Source organism: Lepisma saccharinum, chromosome 27, assembly GCF_977018435.1.
Source record: "Lepisma saccharinum chromosome 27, izLepSacc3.1, whole genome shotgun sequence".
NCBI lineage: Eukaryota > Metazoa > Arthropoda > Insecta > Zygentoma > Lepismatidae > Lepisma > Lepisma saccharinum.
In genome coordinates this window covers 38,484,462-38,490,461 of record NC_139255.1, presented here as the reverse complement: position 1 = coordinate 38,490,461, position 6,000 = coordinate 38,484,462, and the positions used below count along the sequence as shown (strand labels likewise).

At 37.3% G+C, this 6,000-nt stretch overlaps 1 protein-coding gene across 1 annotated transcript in view; it reads left to right on the top strand.

Annotated features, from left to right (window-relative positions):
• The first annotated feature begins 630 nt into the window (after positions 1–630).
• Positions 631–6,000, top strand: part of LOC145980437 (vacuolar protein sorting-associated protein 52 homolog) — a 69,835-nt gene continuing 64,465 nt past the window's right edge. Inside the window, exon 1 of the mRNA XM_083113530.1 lies at positions 631–656. The gene's annotated coding sequence lies outside the window, so the exon portion shown is untranslated. The remainder of the gene's footprint in view (positions 657–6,000) is intronic.

Genomic DNA, 6,000 nt, shown 5'->3' with positions numbered 1-6,000 from the left:
TAATGTAGGGCTTGGAAGTTGAGGAAATATCCTTTCTTTTTTCCTAGTGTCACGAGGCCCAACATAATACTGTATATGTTCATTTTGGGTCATTGGAGGCCAGAAAAAGATGGGTTTTATTTGTCCTTTTTTGCCTTTTTTAGGTCTTAACGGCTATTTTTTGCAAATTCACCTTCTTTCGACTACGTTTTTACTCCCCATTCTCAATTCGAATCATCATCAGTTCATCACCTCTTTATTAAACATCCTTTCTGTAGTAAAGAAATAAAAAAAGAGAAAGAAATAAATATATTTGAACCATCCCTGAAACGAGAGAAAACCATTTTGGGACGACTGAAGCAGGTACGGTACAGTGGGATCCATGAGTATTACCGTGCAAATTGTCCACGACTATTTTCATTAACTTTTTCTTACATCCCATGTGTTTTAAGCGATGATTTTTATGTATGCTGGTGCACAAGTTGTCAACAGCTTGTCTTGAGTTTTCTTTTTAATTCTTGAAGTTCTTATTGGGTCAAATAAAGTGCACGAACATGGTGATGGACAATTTGCACGGTAATACTCATTGATCCCACTGCACAAGGTCCTTTAACCGTAACTTGTCTGGAAGGTAGCGCTGGAGATGACTATTGTGATATACTGCAATGCCAACTGAGGTAAGGTTTTCCAAGACCTATTTCTGTAACCCTAGTGTGGTTAGGCCAAATATGATTTTTCAAATTATCTTAATCTAAAAAAATATATAACGTCTGAAAGAAGATGCATTTCATTCATATAGTTTTTTCACACTGTGCTTTCCATACCACCAGAATGTTGTAATTTTTTATTCATTAAATATGTAATTAAAACTGAAGTTATTAATTAATTTGGATCACATTTATGTCCTTTTTCCGTTTTTAGGTATTTTTTTGGCAATTTATAGGTCTTCAACTCCGAGCCCTGCTAATGAGATTTGAGATTCGTTGTGAGCAGTGGCGTATGCTGGTTCTAACGAGTGGGTAATCTCCGACCATTGATCCTCAAACTCCAAAAGTTTCCGTGCAATTTATGTCAGGATCCATATTGGATTTAGGAATATTGTGTCGGAATGTTTGTCTTATTGCTACGACCACAATCAATTAATTCTCGTTATTGCAGTTTAATATACGTGTAGAATTTCAAATAATAAAACAAGACAGTATTATAAAGCTATAAAAAACAACCTGTGAAATATAAAATGAAAGACGTGCACTAGTGAAATAAAAACCCGCAATATTAATTTATGTGAAAATTTCAACTTAATCCAGGACCCGATTACTTGTGCCGTACCACATCCAAAGCACGCTGTTTGTCCAGTTGCACGTCAATACGTGTCTGTGCGAAAGATTGCAGCTTAACAAAGGAAGTTATGTGACTTTCGGATTTTTCATGTTTGTCACAAGCGTTGCAAAGATAGTTTAGATTACAGTATCCGCCACGCATCCATACATTCTTTTCAGTCCCGAAAAGTAAGCACGACCAACAAAAAAGCAAAGCTTATTAACACTTATACTTCCTGTCAACCATGGTGATTTGTCATAATTTGCTTGCGAAAATGCCTCACATATTCCCGATTTTTGTCTTCGTGTGTAGAAATAAGTTCAAGCGATGGCACTGGCCTACCTTTATTAACAATTTGCAACTTCTCCTGAAAAGATCTTGTTCCAAAAGGTTTCACCAGCAAATCTCGTATCACATCCATTACCCTTTAACACAGCACTATCACGACAAACACTAACACATAAATAAATAATAAACATGAAGCACAGCATGAAGCCAACGACTACACGCATTCAGTTTCATGCGCCAAACTTCTGTTGTTGTGTTCCTGGCTCAGAATGAAATTCCCCATGAATGATAAAAAAAAATCCCTTTCCGAGCTCGAAATGACAGGTTTTAAAAGTTCGAATTATTGCAGGCCAGAGCCAGAATTTTATTTCGGGATGGGGATCATCCCTTATTAGCAGCCGACACATAAAGTTGAAACAGTGGGGTTAGAAGTCCTGAAGATGAATCTCAGATTATTACAACGTATTATGCAAGGTGTTTAATCGTGCTAATGAAGTAAAATTAATTACCACTATACACTTTTTAAATTAGATATTTGTAGGATTTCAGGGAGGGGGGTTTCAGCCCCCCGAGTCCTCCACCTGGCTATGTGCCTGATGTGTTTTTTCGTTTTATGTTTAATTCGTTCATCTTCATCACTATTAATCTATAGAGTCGGAATATAGCAACTTAAATGAACTAATAGTATTATATATATCATTTATTTTTGATATCTTTCCCTTTAAAAAATATTCAGTTCCGTGAAAGAAGTATTCTCGCTGCTTTTGAAGATTAGAGAGGAGAAACAATCACTATTTTTGTAATACAAGGAGGGGGGAGTCAGCATGTACAGTAGGTGCTTTAATTGCTTAAGCTTTGAATTTTAATTTAGTTTGCTTCATCTTCAATATTTTAGCTTTTTCCTTTTGATAAATTTATGTTCAAGTAACAGAAATCAGCAAGACAGAAGCAAATGTAAAGTGAAAATTAGCGTAGAATTGGTTTGCCCATGTTATTCAATTTTCCTGTTCTTCGCACTCTACCGGGTATGTTTTCCCTAGTTCAGCGGAGGGAACGGTTAAAGGCTCTGAAGGTTGAGAGTGCGACCGGTGGACTCTCATAAGAAGGAGCTTACCCTGGCCACGGAATCACCGCGCCTGAGAAGCAGTGTTTCCTCTCCCCCTTTTCTCTCTCCTCCTTCCACGCCAAGGGTTGTAAGGGAAGCGGGTGGAATGACGTCAGGGTGAGATTGCCTGAAGTCATTCCACCGGCTGGAGAAAGGTTCCCGCACATTCAGCGGCAAACGGTTAGAAGCATTTGCGCGCTGGAAGCAAAGAAATGTATGCATCGAAATTGGTTTGGAAGAATATTGCGAAGAAATGTATATATACATATTTTTTTTTAAAAAAATACAGCCGGGTCATCTGCGATTACCTAGATGACCCAGAGTATACGCCGCTGGTTGTGAGTCCACGTTATGCACAGATTGGGTAATCGGGACTGCACCTATAGCTTAAAGTGAGATCCGACCTACTATTTGTCTCCACCGGGTATCGAACCAGTGACCCCTTGAATACAGGGCTACGAAGTTACCACTACTCCATCGGGGAGCCCTGACTGCCGCCAATGTACTGGTTTTGTAAATTACTATGAATAAAATATGTGACTATACCAACAAGTCTGAAGAACTCTCACAGTAAATAAAATTTGTCTTAAGTAAATTTTCAGACATTGTACCAAAGTCTCGAACGAGGCCAAGCATCTGAAACACTATCTCGTTCTCGTCTCGATTTTTACAAGGCCGTCTTGTCTCATTACGATCTGTACGAACACTGGGGTACGCTGGGGGTTACTGATGGCGCTGCGGCCCCTTCGAAATTTTGAGAAAATCAAAATTTTCAATTGAAAGAGTAAAGAACGATGGAAAAACCACAGTAGTAAATGCAAACTGCCCTAAAAATCACCCCCAATTATCATATTACAGTATTTTTATTTCTCGACAAAACGTAAACGAGGAAGCAGCATGGGAAGGTATGATCAACCTCACTATAGTTCAAATTACAAACCCTGACACCTTCTGTAAACAAAACCACCTGCATGCAGAAAGCATTGCAAACTCATAGAAGTAAAATAATACACACGAAAATCCAGCGTTGTTACAGGATTCATTACGTAAGGTAAAACAATGGCCAATTTGTAGTATGGGATACGCTGCCGCAAATGACGTCTCACCTTAAACCCAATGCTCTTTCTTTTTTTACTTATTGCTTCACCTTTATGGTTAACTCTTTGCACCAGTAATCATTTCCCATAAATTTGGCTTCTTTCTTTGAATATATTTTACTTGCATTTTTTAGACAAAATGATATAACATGGTAATGTATATTTCAAAGGTTTGATATAGATAGAAGTGTATTTGAAATTTGTTTGTACATTTTATGTAAATTGTATCTTATGTAAATAAAATATATAATGGGCATAAACAGCCATATGCATTGCTGTAAGTCCAATAAATATATTGATGATGATCAAAACAAGACAAAAAGTTCGTAAATTTATTGCGGTTGGAAACTTTGACAAGCATCCTAATAACGATTTTTGTTCCGCCAAATATAATGCACTTCGTAAAATAACTTGGTGACATGGCAAGGCAAGATAAGTGTGAACATTTTGTAGTAATATAACTTTCAATGAGCTTAGAGATTTGTGTACATAATGATATTTTATAACATTGGTTATTTTCTAAAAATAATCATGTGAACAGCAAGGAAGTAGTGCAATTTAGTAATATTGCCTGACTTATCCTTAGAAAAATAACATGCCGAGTTCTATGCGTGAGGGAAAGTCTCCGTTTACTCCGAGCTTGTTTTCAAAACACCAGCAAGGACAGCCTTTGAAAAGGGGTGAGAAACAGATTCTACTCAATATTTATGTAACGTTCTGTCAGTAGTATCCTGAGAAACCAGTAAATGAAGTGGTTAAGTTGGTATCCCAGTGCAGTGGTGTGTCAGTGTCTGCAGTTTTAAGGGTTATGAAAGAGAGAATGACCGGGAGAGTAACAATGTATGCGGCTGCATATTCGTCTGATGTTTTGAGAACGGGTTCTCACATTCAGAGGCTCTTATATAAAATGAATAGGTGCGGCGAACTATGAGTGTAACAGCAGATGATTGCGGTCATGGATCAGCTGACGCGGAGTGATACAATCAAATCGATGAGACCGTTTGTTTACAGAAGGTCTCAGGGATGCAGGGGGTGCTCGTTGCTATGTGAAGTACGTATGCATTACGTCATCTGGGAGGATCGGGTTTGACGGTGCTCATTGCTATGTGCAGTAAGTTTTGTGCGGGGTACATTTAGCTACTAACACGTCGCAAAAATCGGAACAAGCAGGTTGTTGATTTTGTAGCGTTCGATTTATTTTTATTGTATTTTTGTACTTCTAGACTGCAATCATGTCTAATTGTGCTGTAGCAAGCTATGAAAACTATAACCAGAAAACTAAAGGAACTGACATAAAATATCATAATTTCCAGTCGATAATTGCGTAAGTAAATAGTGGATTCATGCTTGTAGACGAAATGTAAAAAATGCAAGTGTGCAGTGCCAATTATTGTGAAGAAGACTATGTGCGAGATCTAAAAGCAGAATTTCTGTATTTTCCACCAAAGAACGTGCTGAAGCCAACTGCAGTGCCATCGCTAAAATTACACCTAATTACTTTAGTAGCAAATAATCGAGGAAATGGTGTAGTTCTCCTAAACACTTATCTTCACAATATCATTCGCTTGTAGGACGTGCTGATAAGGTTTGCAGAGCTGTACGCTACGAAAGACACGCAATAAGGAAACGTGCCCTAAACAGGCTAAAGACTATGCTGCCAAAAAAGTGAAAAATATATAGACGTTGGTATATACACAAACTGCAAGCAATGTTTCGTTGTTGGAAAACATATTCGATCTATTACAAAGGAGAAATACACATGTGCATAATGAAGCAAAAAATTAAAGATTACAAACAACCTCTTTCAACCGCTTTAACCAAATAAAAAAGTTCAAAATCTAGAACGTAACCTAACCGACAGTACTACAAGAGAAGTCATCAATATCTTGAAAATGTGTTCAACTAGTGCGAAGTACGTAGTGAGCCTAACTGATTTGTTAAGTACATTTTATGTAAGTCGGATTTATAATTATTAACAATTTCATTTAACACAGACCGATGTTGATTGTGATTTGTATGTTCACATTATTGTGAAAAACGTTGTCGGAAATGGGCATTTCGAAGATCGTGTACTAACTTTCACGCTATTCGAAATGAAATTCACTTAGTACATCTTCAATTCGAGTTACATAGAGTTGTATGCACGATGGTAAATATTGCATAAGTGAATATTACACCCATCATTAAAATGTTTGCAACTTTGTTCAATTT